The sequence below is a fragment of the Trachurus japonicus genome, chromosome 15, assembly GCF_045865225.1.
Source record: "Trachurus japonicus isolate A0001 chromosome 15, Traja_1.0".
NCBI lineage: Eukaryota > Metazoa > Chordata > Actinopteri > Carangiformes > Carangidae > Trachurus > Trachurus japonicus.
The window spans coordinates 7,406,896-7,429,381 of record NC_140921.1 but is presented as its reverse complement, the minus strand read 5'-3'; the positions used below and the strand labels follow the sequence as shown (position 1 = coordinate 7,429,381).

The window sequence follows — 22,486 nt, the reverse complement described above, 5'->3', positions numbered from 1 at the left end:
CGCTGAACTCTTAATGATTTCTGGTTCTTTTTACACGACTCTCAGCCGCCGTCTCCAAGTCAAGACTCAACTGATGGGAGGGCAACGTCTACATGTGCAGCAGTGTAAGTCGAGATGCGACGTCTCTGAGGTCAGAAGGGCTGCATGGAGAGCAGCTGAGTGGGAGGAGCAGTCGTTTCAGACATCACAGCCGCTTCCAGAGAAAAAGAGTCCAGTTTATTTTCCGCATAGGTTAATGGTAGGTGACGGGCAGTCGGAGCATTTCCAAGCACTGAAGGAGCATTGATCTTTACTGAGTTGAATCATGGAAATAAAGGATAACCATCTGCATGAAAACAGAGCAGGTTGTTTGATGAAAAGCCAAAAGGTACAAGTCTGCATATATAACCAGGCGGGCGGAACAGGAAACATTTAACCACCAACAGTTAAACAGTCCAGTTGTTGTCATAAGATGAATTCAGCAATTATCATGCTGTTTTGTTCTCAGTTCACAAATCGAGCTGTTTTTTTTTTTTCAGAGCCCACTTATTTGCCAACAACCGCTCTTATACACATTGTATGATGATGACCAGCCACAACCTGCAGTATCATTCAATTATTCAAGAGACTTCCTGTTTCTAACGTTGAGTACACATAGTTTTATAAGAGCTTATACAGAGTCGCTGCATCAGTTTGATTTTGCATTACAGGCCAAACAAGTGTTTCCCTTTTTTCAAAGTGAAGTTTTATAGTGGGAAGCCTTTGTGACAGTGAGTTTATGATGTGCCCTTGAGCAAGACGCCATGTTGGGCCATGTTCTGCATGCACAACGAGAACTTCCCTCTCGAGCAAATCCAGCATATGTTTAAAAAAAGATGGTAACATGTAGACCAGGGCTAGATTTACAAACCGAGAAATGTTCCTGGGCTGGACATTTTCAGTAGCTGGTGAGCAGCAGCAGGTAACAATGCATTTTAAACTAACACGAATGAATGAATTGAAAAATAAATAATGTTATTCATTGTACACAGGCACATCAAAAAGTGCATACATTCATTGAAATAAAAAGTGCTGGGCCTAGCTTCTCAATGGAAAGGTAACAAACTTTATCTGCTTACTTTCCCCAAGCTGGAGGGAAGTACATCGTAGGGAGGTAAGACTGGTCTTATTTGAAAAAGGAGAATGTCCAAGTGTTTTGATGTGTAATATGTGGTATAAAGTTACAGCACCACTTTTCTACCTCTGTTTGTACAGTAGTCTCCCTTGCTCAAGGTGCTACAGTAATAAATAATACACAAAATGTGTTTAATTCTTCTTTGGTGGAATATTCAATCACAGCTGATAAGACACACTCCAGGCTGCCCCCTCGAATCAGAACAAAAAAACTGTTGTTTCATCTTGTCCTTTTGAAGTTATCAGCTTGAGAAAAGAGGGAAGCTCATGACGTCGCCCATCACTCACACCGGTGCGGGTGCATGTGTACAAATTGATAGAACAAAATAAAAATCAAGATTGGAATGTCTGAGGGCTCATGAAATGTGTTTTTCTCTGGTTTTCTCTGTGTTTCTTGCAGGGCTTGGGGCTGGGCCTCTCAGAGGTTACCTCTTAGACCTGATGTCGACTTCTGGTTCATCAGGTAGCAGCAGCCGCAGACCGTCAGTCCACCTGCTCCGGTGTGTCAGAGAGGAATAACTGAGCTCCAGTCTGCACCGAAGTGACCGTGGCTGCTGCTTACTTCAGAAAAAAACGTCTGCACAGTGCTAACTGTAGTATAACCCTCAGTCAGGGGAGCTTTGCTAATAAGGATGATACACTTCTGTGTTCCTGGAAACCTGGAGTGAAAAGATCGTTTTCCAGTGGACTTTGCCTTCGGATTAAGATGAGATAGACTTAATTGCCTCACCGCTCAGCAGTGGGGAGTCTTTTTTTCCTCCCTCTCTCCCTCTCTCTCTCTCTCTGTAAGACTATCAGTATAAAGCCAGGATTTCTTAGGGTTGTGCATCAAAATGCTCCTGTACAGCTTAAAGCCATGGGAGTCTGTTGGGAATCCCTTTACACCAAGTGTGTGTGGATCAGTGAAGTGAGCGGGTCATTTCCAGGCCTCACTCCAGGAGCTCCCTCACCCACGGATCCGACTCTATACTTTGTCCGAGTTCTGTTCTTTTCTTGAGACGTGGAAAAAATACGATTCACAAAAAAAATACAGTTAAAGTTAAATGAATTAAGTAAACGCCAGCCTACTTTCTCCCAACTTTTTTTTTTTTTCCAAGGAAACAAAGTTGGCTCTATCTCTCGCTGGCTGCCAGTGCTGCTGGGAGCCTTTCGGGACAGTAGACGGTCCGTGGGCAGCGCAGGGAGGCAGATGGCCCTCAATCCTATTACACAGCTCCTTACACAATCTTTCTATTACACACTCTCTCACTTGCACGTACTAACATGCGGCGTGCAGACACGCGCATACACAAAAATGGAGATATCCCTCTTTCTTCTCCGTGCTAAAACTGCAACTGTCCTCGCCTGAAGAAACAAAAGAAAACACTACAGAGTTTTTTTGGTTTTTTTTTCCAAATGCTTAAAACAAACTTTAAGAGTTGCAGGTCAAACAACAGTCAAGACATGGAAATAGTGAAGACACAAACAAAAACATCATTCATTTGACTAAACTGAAGTGTTCTTATTGTTCACCAAGTTGGTCCCTGCTGGTTTGTCAGTGTTTGTGTCCCCTGGAAACATGTCTGCTGTTATTTGTGCTGCTTGCATGATTGTGTTATTGTGTTCTGAACTCTTTGTTTTGTTTTTCTAAACTGTACAACGTACATGTCTGCAATGCACATATTTTTATATTTAACCCTTGCATAGTTTGTTCTTTTTGTCTTGTTGATCGTGTGCCTTTAAAGGAGACATATTATGGAAATATCACTTTTTGAAGGCTCTTTAACCTATATTTGGGTGTTTGTCTTGCCTTCCGGCCCCAAAATGTGAGAAGTGACAAGAAAATATATAATTTTCAGACTCCCTAGGTTGAAATCCATGTGGTTTTACGAGCTGTTCCCTCAGTTGTCATCCAGATTTGAATTTGCATAATACCGCCCCTACCTGGTAACAGTAGAAGGGGCGGGGCAAGCAGTGGTTCATCTGCATTTAAAGGAACAGGCACTGAAACCAGTCATTCTGAACAGGGCTGTATTGAGAGGATGAAAAGAGCTGTGATGTTTGATCCTTGGGGGATTTTGACCAAAGCATGTCACAGACATGTCTTTAAGACACCTGGGGACTATTTTAATTTGTGGAGAAGGGGCATAATATGTCTCCTTTAATATCTGATTACTCAATACTGTAACATGAGAATTTCCCAGCTTGGGATCAATAGAGTAAATCTATCTATCTATTTATCCATCTACCATTCAGCTCATTTCTGCTGACAGCTGTTAATCCCTGTGGAGCAGAACCCACAATCTTCATGGAACTGCACAGGTTTCATCTGGACTGTCTTGAAACTCAGCCCAAAATCACTAACATATTGGTAACACCATGGAACACCATCTTCTGTGTTCTCAGCATCTATAATGAAGCTGGAAGCTGCATTATAATAACGATACTCAATTACTTTACATGGCTCATCTAGATTTGCATCCCTTGTCATTTTCTAATTACAGCATTCGGCCCATAATTAATTATACAAATGCCTGAGTTACTAATACGTCCAAACTCTTATCCTGGACTATCATGTTGTACGTGGCTCTTGGATCATGGTGAGGAGCTGCAGAGAGTTTATTTGTTTCTGCACTGAGCAGAGGGGGAGCGAACTGTCCGGCTCGACACGTATGAGTAAAGAGAGTCAACACACTGATAATGAGTCATGGAGCGAAGAGGGAGCGTCGTTAGTGTGACTGAGCGTGTATAACGTTGTCGTCGCACAACTGTTTGACTCCGCCGAACAAGTGTCGCCCATCAATTTGTGGAGAGGCGATGTGTGTACACAGCTGTACTCTGACGATAGCCTCTTATGCCTGTGAGCCCAGAAGCTCGAGTGCTCAGACGCCCCCTCAACATACACACACAGACACACACAGACACACACAAGTTAGGCCCGAGTGAGTAAACATGAAAACGCTGCCAAAACGCTCGTATTCAAATGTGCCGTGAACAATAACAGTAGTTTGACATTAAAAGGCGTTTCTATGGGCCCTCCTAAACATACATATCCCCAAAGTAACAAAACACAGGAATAAACAAAGGCTGTGAACCGGGAACATTTGTTTTCTACTCACTTTTACCCAAAGTTATTTAGTTCCTCCGGCTCTAAACCCACCGTTCATTAACAAAACACTCATTATTGGTGCTGCTGCTGCCCCCATCTGCTCCCTCTATATAAAGACAGGGCTACAGACTAGAGCTGATATAGACTATGACTTTGAAACGTTGCACAGTGCGGCATTTAGTTTTTTCCAGGTGTGTTATCGGAGTGAGGGACAGACAGCAGCTCACAGTACCTGCTCCATGCTTCATCAGCGCTCACCGCCTGTGAAATCTACCCTCAGCTTTCTGATGTATAAAGACGTGAGTGTAAAGCAGGGGAGGCATTACGCCGTGGCTCCTCAACGGGCTACAGCTGTGGAGCAAATGCAATTTTTGGGCAGCGGTGCATTACTGCGCTCGGTGTAAACAACACAAGCCGACGGTTTACACAACAAACACCAGTGCATTAGGCATAATCGGAGGCTAAAGCTCGCAGGCCCGTGCACAGGAAATGTGTGTAAACAGTGCGACACACAGTTTTCCTGCCTTTCCCCTCTTCTTTCTTTCTTTAATCAACCCCCTCCACCCCTCTCCTCCCATTCCACTGCAGCCGGTGAGGAGTCAGGCTGGTTAAAGCCTGTCAGAGCTGCACAAGCCTCGTTACTTGTTGCTTTGACTGGGGGGGTTGACGAGGATCAGCAGGGGATTGTGGGAAACCTAACAGGCAGTAGGTATAAAAGACTTAACTGCTGGAGCCAGTGTCCAGGAACACCTGCTGTTACCGCGGCAACAGGGGGCCACATGACCACAGACACACAGGTGCCGATAGATCAATACTTGAAGCTGTGATTGATCAGAAGCTTGATGGCTGCACTGTAAGACTTTTTGTTCCATTAAAGGGGACTTATTATGGAAATATCACTTTTTGAAGGCTCCTTAACATATATTTGGGTGTTTGTCTTGCCATCCCGCCCCCAAAATGGGAGAATTGAAAAAAAAATTGTAATGTTCAGGCTCCCTAGATTGAAATCCATGTGGTTTTACGAGCTGTTCCATCTCCCAGTGATGCAACCAGGATTCAAATTTGTATAATAACACCCCTACCTGGGACCGGTAGAAGATTAGATTAGATTAGATCAATTTTATTGTCCCCAAAAGGGGAAATTTGTCTTGGGCAAAAGTGCACGGGGCGGGGGCGGGGCAAGCAGTGGCTCATTTGCATTTAAAGGGACAGGCACTGAAACCAGCCGTTCTGAACAGGGCTGTTTTGAAAGGGGGCATAATAAGTCTCCTTTAAAGTCCATTTATATTTCACCAAACCTTAATATGTGTGTGTGAGTTTTACCCATTATGATAAGGAAAGGGTAAGTGTTTCATTTTCAGCATTAATGCATGATTTTATTTTTCTGAGGTTGATTAAACGACCCCCACACATCCTGCCTCTTTTATTGGAGCCACTCTGGCCAGAGTGAAGTTTCATTTAGTTACAGATCCATTAGCATAAGGTTTGTCGAGTTAAAACATGACTATTTTAATTTTATTTTTTTATTTTTTCCTCTGCTCAGTGATAAAAGGCATTTTTTCCTCTTTTTTTTGCGTTGTGAATGCAAGTCACGAAGAAATGTTCAATTGACCGTTCCATGATTGATGCAAACCTCACTGGAATGAAAAGGTCACATTAATAATCGTCCTAATGATGGAAGTGTCTCTGTCACTGCGGGCGGCGCTCAGGAGTTTATCCAGGGCAAAGGCTAATGGCCCGACATCCCTGCCACCGTCCAGGCCCCACACACAGGTACACAAAATACTACGTCCAATATCCAGCCTGACACACACACACACACACTCAGCATCACCACTGACCCAGTTGTCTGCTACCTTGGGGGGAAGTCACCTATCCTCAGAGCAATTTCTTCCTCCATCCATTTATATCCAGACTTCCCAAAGAGGGATGATGCTGAGCACGAATCAGTCTGATCTGTGAACTTTAAAAAAATATTTAAATTTTTATTTTTTGAAGTCATAAAGTGCAGACAATGCAGCGTTGAATTTTAAAGCGGTACGACACGTAACTGGCGCAGAGGGACGACAGCGTTGGTGCCCCTGAAACGGAGGCAGTAACCCTGCTGACAAGGTCAAGGTCCGGGTCAGGAGATGATCACTGAATCTCAACCAGCTCCTGAGGGGCTGTTCTCTACATGCTGCTGGACTCTGACCTTCATGTAAGCAAGAAAAAAAGATTCACATTTAGAAATCAGTTGCATATGATTCTTATTTATTCATTAAATCTACTCCTTTAACACTTCCTCCAGTGCTGGCTGCAGACAGGCCTCCACTGAGTGACCAAGGGCAGCCAGGAAAATCATACCTCTTAATGGCTTTCTACCCCCATAATCAAAGCCTGCCACGTCAGACGGGGTCTGTGCAACTGTAATTTCTTTTTTATTTACTTGATTTCCTAGAATTTTTTTTTTTCTTTTTTCGTCATGCCTCAAGTTCAGCCACAGAGAGCGTGTCTCAGTTCTTGGTCTAACTCCTACGGGTTGAAGCACAGAAAGAAACCTCATGACGACTCCAACACCCTGGCTTTGGTATTTCTTATTCCTGCAATCCTTTTAGCCTTGTTTGAGACATAGGTTTTATAACTGACTCATAATACAACACCATGGTGGGGATAAATCCTATTATTTTTCACTTTTATCACATGATGATGATGATGCAGGTTTCAAAGCTCGATATGAGTTTTAGGAAAACGGACCCGTGAGCAGTGAGTGACATTTGCCGACGATCCTACCAAAAAAAAAAGAAAGAAAACAGACTGAGGAGCACTTGATTCGTTAAGCAGATATTTGAGCGGGGCGAGGTTGCCATGGTTACCGTCTGTCGCCTCGGCATGGGGCAGGCCGTGCTTTGCTAGTTCTCAGTGGTTTGTGATCTGTCTCGTTTTTTTTTTTCTTTTTTTTCTTATTCTGTCGCACACACACAACCCAGAAAGACACATACACACAAAAAAAACACACACACACACAACATATGTGCATGAGAAGAGGAGAAGAACGGCTCTATACAATTTATCGTGCAGAAATACTGATTCTGAACTTTCCAGCTTTCTTTTTTTTTTATCATGCTGCATAAAAACACTTCCTGAGACTCTGCTTTGTCCCGGCGACTTCACCACACACAGAGGACGAGGATGAGGAGGAGGAACCAGAGAGAAGAGGGACGAGGGACGAGGGCTGGCAGACAAACAGGGACTGATGGAGGAGAGCAGATAAGAGAGTCCTATCTCCCTCCTATCATCGGGGGCAACATCAGATCGCTGGACAACATGATGGACGAGTCAGCAGCGTTAGGATCAGGAGGACTTCTGTGACTGTCGACTTGTGTCTTTGAGAGAGACACACGGCCGCAGCGAGATCCGGATCACATCAGAACCATCGATGAAAGTGTCTCGGGGGACCAGACGTCGAGCTGTGGGGATACTCAGCCAACGCCATCTAACGCCACTAAGCCCTGACATCATCCCCTCTGTTACAGAGAGAACATTTCTATTCGCTGGCTGTGTTATTACAGTATAATTAACAATCATTTGTTGCAGTTTTTACTTTTCATGCTTATTTACCTCCTCTATCCTAACTTCATTTCTTTTCATGGGACGAACACAGACACAGACAAACGGCTCCATTAATCAAACTGAAGCTGAACATCACGCCTGCATGACAGACGACAAATATGTGTGTTTTCCTCAACCTCAGACATCACTGACAACCGTCCTGGTGCTACACACACACACTCGAATACTCATGTTCACTCGTCTCATCCTCTCTGAGCCTGTCTTTCTCCCTTTATTCACGTACTCCTCCTCCTCTCCTCTTTCACTGGCCGCTCTTGTGGGAGTTGAAGAACAATAGATGATGAATGAGAGGAGCTATGTAGGGTATGTGAATCGGACAGCTCTGTATTTATAGTGGCAACCCACCTCTCTCCATCACCAGGTACTCCATGTTGGCTGGTGCCGTGAGCGGCGTTTAGCCAAAGTGGTATTACACCGCCTCGAGCACATACAGTCAATATTTTCAGTGCATCGAGGGATTAAAAAACACAGAGGGTGGCTGCCACGGAGGGGAGACTTCATCATCTTGGCAGTCCTAAAAGCACAAGACATGGACTTTGTATGTAATGTTTGAAAAGGGGGGTTTATCCATAATTCTTTGTCAGAGACAAGAGGACATGGACTTTTAGTGTCAGAGATGGTTTAATCCTTCATGCTTTGTCTGCTGGACTGGTGCCTTTCAAATCAAGTTGTTTTCAGCTCAACCTGCACACTTGATTTCTTAAAGTCTGAATTTTAAGCTGAACCTGCTGAGATGACCTGCTGTTGCTGGCCAACCTGGATTAAAGCATCACCAACTAATGTAAAAAGGGTCGCTTTTCTACTATTTTACTTTTGCTAACCCTCCTCCCGGCCATGTGCATTTGCTTTCAACGAAGCCGGCGAGAAAGCAATCAATGGAGCTGTGGATAATGTTATATATCATATATGATGTTACCATGTGTATTTGTGTAGTCTTATCCGTCATTGACAAGAGATTACAGGTGAGATGAGAGCTGGGAAACCGGGTCGGAGGCTCTGATCTTACAAGGTTGGTTTTCAGCCAAGAGACGCTAGGTGGAAGACAGAGATCCTCTATTCTCCCTCATACAAGTCATTTATTTAACCAGCACTATTACTCCAAAGCTGTTTAATTACGGTACAAATGTAGCATTGTTAGCATAGTTCCTCTTTAACATTAGCTTTTGGATTCAAGGGTCAAAGGTTACAAATGGTTATGATGCCGCTTTTCTCCTACAACTAAATTCCCAAATAAATCAAGTGATATACTAAACAAAGTGTAATAGGCATATAACCTATTCACACATTCATGTGCTCCTCATGGAAGAAGGTTAAGCCTTTATCTTCCTCATACGGGAGACGTCTCCGTTGACCAATCAGAGCCAACGACAGCGGTGGGCCCCTCTCCAGCCCTCCAACAAAGTTCCTCAATATGTTTTCTGTTATTTCATATTAAAGAGTTGAAGCACATTTCTTCCAGTTTTCCTATTAGAGAAGTTTATGTGCACCAATGAAAGATATGAACTATAAAAGCCTATTCAACTAAATTATTAGTCCTGGAGGCCTTGAATGACCACAGATGAGTTTTTCCACAATAAAGTGTTGGTTCTTTGGAACTTTTGTTGTTCTTCTTGGTATAAAGTATTATAACATATTGATGGTTATGACATTTTAACAGGTAAGGAAGCTGCCATCCTGATTTAGTCTAGATTGGATTTTAGTTAGACACATTTCTGGTTGCATGTTGTTTGTTACAATGGCAATTAAGGCTATTTGAATTTGATTTTTCACAAACTAAATGAAAAATAAATAAATAATAAATAAATAAGCTTTTTGGCTGAACAGTTGTTCTGTCTATAAGCATCCTACATTTACATATGCAGATGTATGTAAATTAGGTTTGAAAACCACAGACTTATTTCAGGCATATCACCAAAAGCACATTAAAAACACCAACAGACTTCAGGACGAGGGAACTATAGAAGAGCTGAAATGCTCATTCCTGGGTGTCAGGACTCATTCTAGTGGCTCTCTCAAGTTCAAGTTCACACCGAACATCACAGGTTTGGGTTCATATCACTCACCGGCTGAAGCTGGGAAATTATCACGGTCGGAGTTGAAAGAAGCTGCAGCGCTGACTGTTGGTAGGAAGCGGGCCTCTCCTGTCTCTGAGATGATTTAAGTGCTGAGCTGAGCTACTGTAGTGCTGTTTAAACACCTGCCAGCCAATCAAAAACATTTTCCACGCTGGGTGGGTGGATAGATAGTCTCTCTCTCTCTCTTACACACACACACACACACACACTGAATGGGAACCTCAGGAGAATCAATTTCCCAGCTGAGAGTGTGACTGAGTGTTTCAGCTGAGCTTAGAAGGCCCATTACTGCTGGACAGTGGGAGCAGGCCAAGGCACTTCACCCTGCCCCGAGTCTGTGTGTGTGTGTGTGTCTGTGTGTGTGCAGTCCTATTGCAACTGTTGTCAAAACTACTCCGATGCTCTTATGTCAGAGCGTACTCACTCACATGTCACATCCAGGACCCGGGAAAGAGTCGCTGGATAAATTGGTTCCGTAAGGTCGGGTCCAATCACAGCGAGGATCCTGTGGCGAGTCAACTGACTCCAGGACCGCCGAGCTTTGACAGGAGAACCATTTCATGGCCATCGCTCCATGATGATGCAGTCGGTCAGCGATGCCATGTGTAGATCTTTGTCTAAATCTGGGCTGTGAGGGCGGAGAGACGCAGCAGCTTTGTCACAAAAAACCAAAAGGCATCCAAGCCCGTCAGCTTAAAGGACAAAAGTGTCATCTGAAGTTTTAGGGCCTGTAAATAATTACAGCCACAGTCTGATCAGGAGTTTATTTAATCATAGCCGATATTCTGATATGCATGAAAGATTTAGAATTAGTATTCATGTAAATGATTGTGATTTTTAATCACTTTAATTAATTTCTTACTGAAGTTAGAACCCGTGAGCTGCATCTTCTCCTGACTCTGTCTAGAAATACCATAAATTAAAATATCTGGTCCTTGAAAAAAAGAGAAAAAAAAAAAACACCACCAGTCCTGTCCCTGCTGTATTAAATGCTGGATACCCACACAGCGCAGATTATATAATACTTGTGGAATTTTGAGATATAAGGAAACAAAGCGACTGTCCCTCCTACAGGGTGGAAACTGCTGCTAATCTTCTCCTTCTACAATGGTATTTGCCAAAATACCTCTATAATCCTTTTAAGAGGTATGTTTTTTTTTAATATTCTTTATATGTGGTGATCACTTCAGGTTCAATTACAGATTAGCTTTTATTAATATGGTTATTAATACGGCTATTAATATGGCTAAACCAGAAAAGTTTATATATCGTATATTATTATTTTGCTTGATACAGTTTTAGGTGCATGATCTTTCATTGTTTGTTGAGGAAAAATATAGAGATATTCATGGGCAGCACCTGAACTATACCTTCTAGCTACTATACAGCTCAACAAGGTGAGAGGTAACAAGTCTTAATAAGTCCCATTTATTGTTTTATGAAGGTAGCTCTCTATGATTATAAAGCAGCTCTAGATTCTATATCAATACTGTGAAAGTATCAAAGCCTCAGTCCACAAAGAAATGCACTCTATTCAAAAACTGAGCCTTAAAACCAGCCGTCAGGACTTCCTGTGACTTTGTGATGTCATAACAAAGCAGTAACCAAGCCCCGCCCCCTCACCACCTGGACCAACCACCATACCAGCACTTGCAGGATTTGGTTTCTCTGAGTGTTTTACCTGAAATATGCTTCATATTCATATTTGATCACATAGAAAACAGTCAGCCAATCAGAACAGAGGCTCAGAGCTTCCTCTCTTCTGATTGGAGCTCTAGTAGTAACACATCATTGAGCCGAAGAGAGATGCCTTAAATGCAACACTGGATCACACAGCTCATTTTGACAAACTATCAAGCACAACCATTTCTAACCAACGTTCCAACATGCACCATATCTTCAGGGTCAAACAACAATGGTAAAGATAAAAAAACCCTTCCAGGTAGAGAAAAGTCTCATTGGTTAATGGGATGGGAGGGACTTAATGTGTGGTCCAATGCCACGGCAGCACCTGACGACTGCGGCTGCATCTCCGCCGTGTGCCGGAGCAGACTGCTGGCTTACAGCTGGTGAAGCGATTACAACCAGAGCCAGAGACTCATTTGTTATGGAGCAGCACAACGGTGACGGCAGAAACTTTTGGCATAAACCACAACGTTTAAAAAAAAAAGAATGTCCAAATGCTCCTTTCAGGCAGACACTGCCGGGGCCTGACCTGCTGCTGTCGCTCTAATTCCATGACCACGAGGCTCCATGGCAAATCCCCGCTCCGCTGCAGAGGCTGCTTTCTCTGGTGATTTGTGGATTTCATGCCGGTCCTGTGCCACGGTGCTGAGTGCCGACACAATAGCTCCTCCAGCAAAAGGCTGTCAATCTCATTTCATGACAAGCTCTCCACCTGCTATTAAATCTTATTCTAGTGACGCTAAGCTCTGCCTTGCTTGCTGCCTTCCCGTTTTCTTTCTTTTTTTTTCCCCATTTAAGCATCACAAAGTTACATACATACATTGCACTTCAATGTTAACCAAAGCACTGGGTTGTCTAGTGGAGATAACAAGGCTTTATATGAACTCATTTCAGTTTGGACTTAGAAACCGCTCAAGTGTTGAAATCTCTTAAAACGTAATAATGAAATACCTATGCACTCGCGTGGCAAAAGATTTTCTGCACAATGATTACGGCGGCACGCAGACAGAACTTCATTAAGAGTATATTGCAGATTGGTGCTTGGTGTTTTTCAGGCAATTCCCTGTCCATGCTCCGATCCATTCCTATAACCTGTTAGAGCTAAACTCCCCCCCAGAGGAGCAGAGGCAGCCCCGGAGACGGAGCATCGAGGCAGAGCTCCAGAGACGCAATCCATTTTTATCAGTCTACCCAGACAGCTTCTGTTTTTTTTTTCCCCTCTACATGGAAAAAAAGAATAAATAGCACTATTAAAACCCTATGGCTTTTCCCTTAAACTACAACAAATAGACAGAGCAATAAAAGAGAACTACTACTGAGGAATCGTGAAATAGCTGGAAAGCTTTGTGGCCACTTCTTTAACCGTTACGGCGAAGGACATTCAGCTGATTGATACAAGTCCATCTTGTTTCCTTCCTGTCTGAAAGCCTGTGTGCTGCTTGTTTCTGCCTCTGTTTTGCCTGTGGCCTCACGTCTTCATGTCCAATCTCTCTCTCATCTCACCCAAAATGTGATTTCGTCTCCTGTGTGTGTGTGTGTGCATGTGTAGCTCAGTCTTTAGTGGATGCAACTGGATCAATATTACACTTTTTTCCTTTTGCTGCTGCTGCTGCTGCTGCTGACCTCCTCATTGCTGACGGGATCTCCTGAGAGCCTCCAGCTCTTCCTCTTAGTCTTTGGGGCTCTGTCACTACCCCACCTCCCTCTCCTCCTCCATCAGTGAGCACAGCCTGCTGAGGGGTTTCCTGTGGCAGCGAGCTGACCTGTCGTGAGGGGGTGCGGTGCATGATGCTGCAGCCCGCTGACTCACATCATATGAACTGTGAAATTTTGGGAAATGATGTTTTGTAACAACACATCATGGGTCATCATTTTGTGATGATATCATATGAGCAGCTGACAAAAACAACGACGAGTCACAACACCAACTCCATCCTCTCTTCTGGCTCTGAGCTGTGTGGTGTGATGGAATCAGACTGAGGCAACGGTTACACACTGCCCGGGATGTTTCCTCCTCTACATTTTCAAAAATAACATTGTTCACACCAGATTGTTTTCAAAAAACTCTTAATTTACACAAGTAAACGCTGTTAGAGCTACTATGAGCATACAAAACCTATAGGCGGCAATGCAACAAGAAGCATAAAGCCATGCTAGCCAATCAGCATCCTGGGGAAAAAAAAGCACAACAAAAACGAAAGTTACTTCCTGTTCCTAATGAGATGCAACTACATTTTTCCAAATCTCCACTTTAGCCGGAGTTTCAGATATAATCGTTTTCAGTGTTTTTCTTTAAACAAAAGGCTAAAACACATGGAAATCGTTTTTTGCTACGTGTAAACAGGCCGAATTTATTGGAGACCCCGCGACCTCTCCGCTGTCTGCACATCCATCAAGTTGTTTACACAAGAATAAAGAGCTGAGTTACAACTCAAATAACTTTACTTCAGTAGAAATAATATATCTATTCATTCCTGATTATATCCTTCAATTTGTTTTGTATCTGTAACCAACTCAGGCATTTTCAGTGTTTTGGAAGGAATGTTTTTCTATGGATTTTACACAAAAATCCAATATGAGAAACTGAAATGAAGACACATATACTTGTGGAGGAAAAATACTTTTTTTTTTTCTTCTGACAAAGTGTATTTACGTATCGTTTGTCAAACTGAGCTCTGCATTACAAATCCTAAATCCCAAGCAGTTTTGTTTCACCTTTTTAAAAAAACATCTGTCATCCCTCAAGACATCAAACACACACCCAGATAGGTGTTTACTAATGAATTATAAGACTCATTCTTTACTAGAATCATTGGTTTTAGTCGATACTCTTTTCCCCTTTGCAAAATGTATCTGCAGGGCAAAAACTCCATCGATCCACGTTTTATCCAGCCTGCTCCACTCTATATTTAATCATATCTTTTCTTTACCAAGCACTGTTTGGATTCCCGGCCAGTTTACAACTCCTTTCTTCTATATCAGTGCCTACTTACTCATATTTAGGGGTCACCAGAGATGCAGTGCATCCCAGCATGCAGTGGGAGAGCGAGGCGCCGAGACGGCCCAGACGGTTCGGCTGCATGCACACACCCGTTCGCAGTGTGAAATGAAAGTATGAAATATTTATGAACACACTTGAAGATCATAAAAAACACGTTAGTCCAGAGCTCCCCACAGGCAACAAACAAAAAATGTGTTTTGTTAATATTGCAAGGCACAGATAAAAAAAATACACTATAGTGGCAGTAGCTATTTAACACAGCTAAATAGCTTCTTTCTTTCTTTTTTTTCCTTGTGCAGGCTATGAGCATGGCGGTTGTAATGGGCTTGCTGAATCAGTTGAGCACAAAAGTCTATCAGTGTGACTTATTTTGAAGACGGCAATTTACTGCAGCATTATTCTGTTTTGAAAATTGTGCTCTTTTTTTGCACTAAAAGCCATTTTGAAATTACAATAGCAGCAATTAAGTGTCAGATTTATGCACGCGCCAAAGAGCGGTCTGTCCAAAGGGAGCGATAATGAAGGAGGAGCTGTGAAGGTGGGGGGTCTCACAGCTGAAATAAAAGCTTAATATAACTTCAAAGACCACCGCCATTCCCATTTTGACTGTTTTTTTAATTATTTTTTTTATTTTATAAAATGTGTTAATATGGAAGGTGTCACTGAATATTTCCACCAGCACAGGTGAATGCATTACATATTCTGCAATAGAGGAAGAGAGATATTCCCATTTGTGAGCAGCTTCACTTTGCATTTCTAAAGCAGGAGGGGGGCAGAGCTGACACAATTACAAAAATATAATAATGACGAAATGAGTCCTTATTATCATTTGTTTACTTCACAGCAGAATGCACATGCATCCAGCCCCTAATGGTGATTTACATAGGAAAGTGAGCCAACCTTTACATTATGCATGTCATGGATTACAGTAGAAGTATAACAGAGAGGCAGCGACTCAGACAGGAAACTCTGTGATAATGAGGGGGTGACAGTACTGGAACTCGATGTATGTGTGTGTGTGTGTGTGTGTGTCTGCTACTCACTCACGCAGTGCAGTGTGCCTGTGAAACATCAACACTGTGTCATCACAGTTTTTCTTTTTTTTTTTTCGTTGGCGAGGTGGAATTGGAAAAGGGTGAGCAGATAACGAAAAGAAAGAACTGAGAGAAAGAGGAGAAAGTGAAGCACGAGGCAGAAGGTGTAAAAGTTAGTGTTGCACAGCGGCCTCGTTAGCGCCCGCCGCATCTTTACTGTGTAGGTGCATGTGTGTGTGCGTGTGTGTATGTGTCTTTGTTGGAAAAGTTGTGGGTGTGATGCTCGCCGAACGTGCGAGACGAGTTGAACCGAGTTTGTCGGCAGATGTGATGATGCACATGTATAAATAATCAGGAATTAATGGAAATTAGTAATAAAGGGTTTTTTTGTTAAAGTGTGAGCAGATGTACCGTTTTGTTCTCAGTTAGTCGTTTCTTTAGTTTTGCTTCTTGTTAATTTGCTTTTCAAACACTCTGGTGACATATTTATTAAGCAAAACTGACATTATAAACCAAAAGAATTGTTTTATCCACACAAACGTTTGTGTGTGTGTGTGTGCAGGCGGCAGTGTGACTGACATATGGGAGGAGGAGAAAGAGACGAGAGTTAAATTAATCAGTGTGTGGGCAATTTTGGGGGATGCACACTGTCACGCTCTCTTCTCTCTCTCACACACACACATACACACATACACACACTGACACACCTTTTTCAAGTCTCCTCTGTGAGTCACATGGTTTTCTTTGTGTTGGCTCAGTCAGCAGAGATAAAAGTATTAAGACAGCCTTTGTTGTGTTTGCATGTGAAATGAATCCAGTGTCAGAGGGTGAATATGAGGTGAAACATGAAGCCGTCTGATGTATTTTCTTATATTGTCTGTGTCACGTCTATGTTCATCTATCATTCACACTGAAATGCAGAAAACTGGCAGTATTCACTGTGTAAAGGCGCCAACAGCTCCTCCTACCTAAGACACCAAATAAGTGAATTTTCAAAGCGACACACTGTGTAGGGGTGTTTTCAGATCTGCCTCATAACACACTGGAAGCCATGTCCTTATTTTGCAGAAACAGCTGCTGTAAGCTGAGTTCAGGTCAAACGGTTAAACACATTGTTTTTTTGTTTTTTTTTCATATTTGTGTGAATCACCTGTTGCTTCCCCTGATGAACTCCAGTAGTTTTAAGTGAAAGCTATAAGGGTCTAAAAACTTTAAATGTTCATTTTTTACAGAAGTGTTGACCTATAAGAACATATATTCAAGGTTTTAAGAAACAAAAACTATATTACAGTAATGTAGTTTTAGACAGACCAATCAACCAATCAAAAAAGAGAGAAGGCCTTAAGCCACTCTTCTTTTTTCTGCCAATTTTCTGAGTGATCCAATAAAGTTGGAGCAGACTTCAGATATAACACTGCAAAGAAATCAAATCCTACAAAGGTTGGATAATAGCTCCTTATGGGTATGGCTGAGGATGGTTACTTGTTGCTTTGTTATGACATCACAAAGTGACAGGAAGTCCTGACAGCTTGTTTTAAGCCTCATTTTCTGAATACAGACTGTGGACTGAGGCTTTGATACTTCCACAGTATTAAAATAGAATATAGACTTGATCTATAATCAAAACTGCACATGGGAATACCACTTATATTGAATAATGGGACCTTTAAAGCTGCCACACATTCACTCAGCCCACTCATGCAGGTGTTCCTACTTATATAACCCTCCTCTATGTTTGTTTCTTTGTCACCAGCGTAAACTAGTTTCCTACAGCTAAACATCTTGGCTGACTTTAAGCACTGGATCATTGAGCAGCTGAGGAAAAGTGAAGTGAATGTGAGTTGGTGCAGAGAAAGATTTCATCAGACTCCTTATATGAAATTCTGCAAACAAACCACCTGGAACTGTTTTGAGCTACTCAGCCACAGCAATTTCTTTGTTTCTAGTTGGGAGGGAGGGCGGCAAAGTCTAAATTGTTGTGTCTCCTTATTTTGGTAAGATTTGCATAATGAACACACCATCGTTCACAACAAGCTGCAAGTGCCAGAGAGAGAAAACCTAATTACTTGCGCTTTCAGTCTGAGATGGACCACTGTGAGTCTGGAGCCGCGGCCGGCTGCAGCTCCAGCACCAGGCTTAACCGCGGATTTTCAATCAACATTATAGCTCACATGAGAGGAGCACACCACTGTCGTTTCCCACTGGTGTATGACAGGAGGGATCAATACACCATTTCTACATGTGTTAATGCCAGTGAGTGTGTGTATGTGTGAAGTGATATGAGTAGAATAAATAAGGAACAAGGGCGTCAGGAGGATTCCAGAGCGAGTGCATTTAAAAGCGATTCACATTTTGATGTTGCAAACTGTCAGTAATGGATTAAAACCTGCAGGAGTCGATATGAAAACAACAATATTTTCCAAACAAAGTGCATCATTCACACTTATGTAAAAAAGAACTCGGCTCTTATTGGCGGAACGAAGACGCAAGAATCCGTCTTTCCGGTGACACAGGGAGACAAACAAAGCCGTCCCCGCTATAGTGCTGTCAGGGCAATTCCACACACAGCCCTGTGTTTCTACATCTCCAGGGTAAACATACACTGTAGTATTATGGGCTGCCTCTGCTGCAAACTAATAGAAACAAATGGAGAGGTGCCAGGGGGGGTGAGAGTTCTGCATTTGAGAGGAGTCGGTCTTGATCTTTAAATTCCCACAAAGCCCTGTATTAACACAAAAATCGAGGTTGCAGCATCCCTGAGATTGTTTCCTGAGAGATGGGTGATGGGCGCCGTTAATGCCGTTTGTTATGTAACATGTGTAGGCGACGTTGCGTCTCTTAAGTGCCCGTAGCGATTGCTGCTGCTGCTGCTGCTGCTGCTGATGTAGGAGCGGAGCACATGTTAAAAACATGGGCGCAGGACGCAAAGCAGCAGCGGAAACACAAAGATCCGACATGGGATCCTGGACGGCTTTATTCTGCAGCTGGTGGTAAATTTTTTATCAACAAAGCAGAGGCAAGAAAAAGCTGCAATTGTGGGATGTGAAATTTGAATTTATGTGTGTCTGTGTGAGACAGAGAGAGTGAAACGTAGAGAGAGAAATATGTACTGTAACCAGGCAGAGCTCATTAACCTCTCCACTGTGCACAAACAACAAAAATAACAAAAAAAACAAATGGGTGTATACACAGAAATATAGCAGTCATTCTCTCACTCTCTCTCTCTCTCCCCCTCCCTCACTTCTCTGCTGAGAGGGCTCATAAATAAAGCAGGGTAAGATTGCAGCGCCTGCAGCGATTAAGGGATGCTGGCTGGGAAAGCTCGGGACCGAGTCTACCACATAGGGAGAGGGCAGAGACAGCCGGGCTATTTGTGTGTATGTGTGTGTGTAAATGACGATATATGTGAGTGAGTGTGTGTATGGAGAGAGAGGGCAATTGCTGTGTGCCTGTCAATTATGTTACATTTTTGGAGACACATTTTAAATTTAAACAGTGAACAGTGAACTGATCAATAATAAAACCAGAATGATCTTAAAGGTCCTATACATTTAGATGTTTATCTCAATTTTAATAAAGATGGTTTTTATGATGTCTCTTTGTGACATCACAAAGTCACTGCCCTAGTGTTTGCCGGAAATCTGTTATATTGTTTTTTATCTATTTGATCATTTTAAAAAAAGCAGGCAGCCAATCAGCAGAGGGGTTCATAGCCTCCTGTCCTCTTAATGGCTCACCAACTTGTTGCTCTTAGCCAGAGAGAGGATGTTTTTGGTTCTCAAAACTACAAATATATCATCTCATAACACATTAAAACACAAGAAAGGTGTTGAATATGGACCTTTAAGGGCAATATGATCCTGTCCCATTGTAAATCTGTGTGCTGAGCTGTTTTAGCATCTGAATCTAATCGCAATTAGCCTGAACATAATTTGCAGATCACCCAATTTGCATCTCAGGTCACGAGGAACCCCGCCCCCTTCTACAGTAAATACTAAATACTCTGTCCACCACTGGCACCGTTGGCACATCAGCAAAAGAAGAGATAAACAAACAAATGAACAGCGCATTTATATCATCAGTGTTTATATGTCAGCAAGACAAATCCCTGCCTGTGATGCAATCTCATTGAATTTTCATGCATGTTCTCTCTCCGTCCGCCTCCCGCCTCGGCTCCACAGGCTGTTATCTGATGGGGATTTCGCAGCTTGAAGATGCCGTTTGATTAGTTTTGCCTCTGCTATGTCCAGACTGTATGTTCTGTGATGATTGTAGAATATAAGCTCTCATATAGTTCATATTCATTCCTCTATAAACCATGTAACTGCTGCTCTTTTTTATCAGCTGAGCCTGTGCTGTGCATCATGTGTCGCTGACGTTTTTTAACCTTAACCGGAAGAGAAGCTGATAATGTTCAGTGTCTGATAAGAAGCACACAGCCACATGCACTCGTACCAGTCGTGGTAGGAAACACCACAGTGTCACTGTATCTTTGAAGATTGTGAATACAACTTTGCTGACAGACGACAGTGGTTTTAATGTTTTGGAAACCTTTTTAGATACCACAGCCTTCCTTATGAAGTTAGTTTTTTACTTCCTTCTGTCCTTTGTTTCCTACTTCAGCCAATCGTTGGCTCAAATGTCTTGACATCTACGATAAAAGTGTGTTAAAGGGATAGTTCACCTTTTTTGGCAAATTGGCCCATTGCCATAATCCCTATAGTCATAGCAGTAGGTCCATTACCTTTAATTGTCGGTGCAAACTATTTTTAGTACGGTGGAGCAGAGCCGTGAGCTGCTCAAAACTACGCTACGGAGGCTAATGGGATTTCTTGGTTTCATCAAACTCATCAAATACACAATCCAGCAACTCCAAAATGCTCTGGTGGACAAGTTGTGACCTGCACATTCACCACGCTATGAGATAATAACAAAACGTTAAGAGACGGAATTGTTTTTGAGGCAAATGCAGAGACAGCTTACCGAAAAACTGCCCCTGACGGGAACGCGCATCAATGGTTCTGCATGAATTTACCTCGAAAACAACTCCGTTGCGCCGTTCTACAAATAGCTTGTACCGCTCATGTCTTTATGCACTATATCAGATGTTATAATATATGCATTGTCTCCAGCTGTGTGTTTAATTTAACAAATTGACTTCAATATCAGGCAGAGGAGCCAATTCCTCTTTTCTTTTCTTCCATGTATGTTTGGGGTTTAAGGGATTATAGGTAAGGAGTCAGCAGAGATGTTAGAGTGACATGAACCGACACTGTGTCATAACAGCCTGAAAGCAAGTGTGACGTCAATCCAGCGGCTCAGTGGCCCAGTTTGCGTTGCTGAAACTTTTCCGACAAATAAGATCTGCCCCTCGCTGTGCAGCCCCTGCAGGCGGCTCACCCAAGGGCAGAACAACTCTGACACAGGCTCTCTGTCCCCAAAAAGAACAAATCTCTTTCAAGCCTGTTACTAATACCCCTGTGCACAAAGTCTGCTATGCCTATTTCTCTCTCTCTCTTTCTTTCTATCTCTTCGCTCCCTTCCCTTGCTCCCTCCACGACTCCAGTGAAGGAATCCTCTGCGGCGAGATCCTCTTCAAATTTGCCCCCGCTGCTATTTTGAAACCGTATCGGACCGGCTGGCCCGGCCACTGACTCATTTCTGCCTTATAACGCCCTCATTATGTGACACAAATCAATTATGGATGAAAAAAAAAAAAAAAAAAAAAAAAAACTCTGTGAAAGATGCACAGAGACCCTTTCATGTGTCAAAGCCCACAGTGTGCCAGAGGAGCACAAAGAAGAGACGAGGAGGAGACGGAGGAAAACGAGGGAGGTGATGTGAGGGTGTGTGTTAGCATAATGTGTGTGTGTGTTTTCTTTTTGTCTCAGATGATGCTGACTGACCTTTTTATCCCTTAAAAGGAGCAGTTCAACATTTTGGGGATATCAGTTTCATGTATTTGTGTTTAACAGAGAGCAGGAGTCAGGACAGGTCAGTGTAGCGTAGCCTAGCTTAGCTTAGCTTAGCCTAGCCCAGCTTAGCCAAGCTTATCATACAAACTGGGAAACAAATGGGGGTGTTCAAAATAAAACTCCACTGACATGATGTAGAACACATGTATGACAGGTATTACTGTAAATGATTTTAAAGGAAGTTGGAAGGTTTTGGTTCGATGCTCTGAACTGTTGACCTGGTCTGACCTCAGGAAGCTGCACACACCTCCCATTGAAACTATATGTTGTCGTTTCAGGTTGTGTTTCCTCAGGCCTCTGCTACCTCAGGTTAACTGAATCCCCTGAATCACATTTCCCATGATGCCGCACTGCTCCTTTAAGGTCCCAGCCATCTTATTCTCCTCTTGTTTGGACCAAATTCTCTCCTTCACTCTCTCTATTTTTTGCATCCGTTACTTCTCCGCGGAACTATTTTTGTCCTTCTCTCTCCTTCTGTCTCTCTTTCTCACTCCTCTGTCTTCTCACACACCCTCCTCTGTTACCTACTGTTCCCTGTCTCCGTCCTCCCCCTCCATTTTCACACATCTGCCCCTCCTCCTCCAGGCTGCCGTCTCTCCTCCTCGCTCTCCTTCACTCTTTGCACTCGTTCGCTCTCGAGTCACCGAGGTTAGAAATACTCAATTACCGACGACTGAGATTCTCCTTGAGGATGAGCTCTAACCTTTGTTACGCAGCTCCGGCTCTGCTGATCTCACGCTCCAACCTCTGCGGTGACATTTCTTCGCGAGTTGGGATGTTTATGCGTGTCTTACACAGCGGATATGCAAAATAATTAATTTCCGGTGCGAGCGTGTGACGGCCTGCTGCTCCGTCTGTCTCTC

The 22,486-nt window shown here is 43.0% G+C and overlaps 1 protein-coding gene across 1 annotated transcript in view; it reads right to left on the bottom strand.

Moving 5' to 3' along the window:
• Positions 1-22,486, bottom strand: part of nrg3a (neuregulin 3a) — a 399,759-nt gene that overhangs the window by 257,925 nt on the left and 119,348 nt on the right. The gene's annotated exons all lie outside the window — the stretch shown is intronic.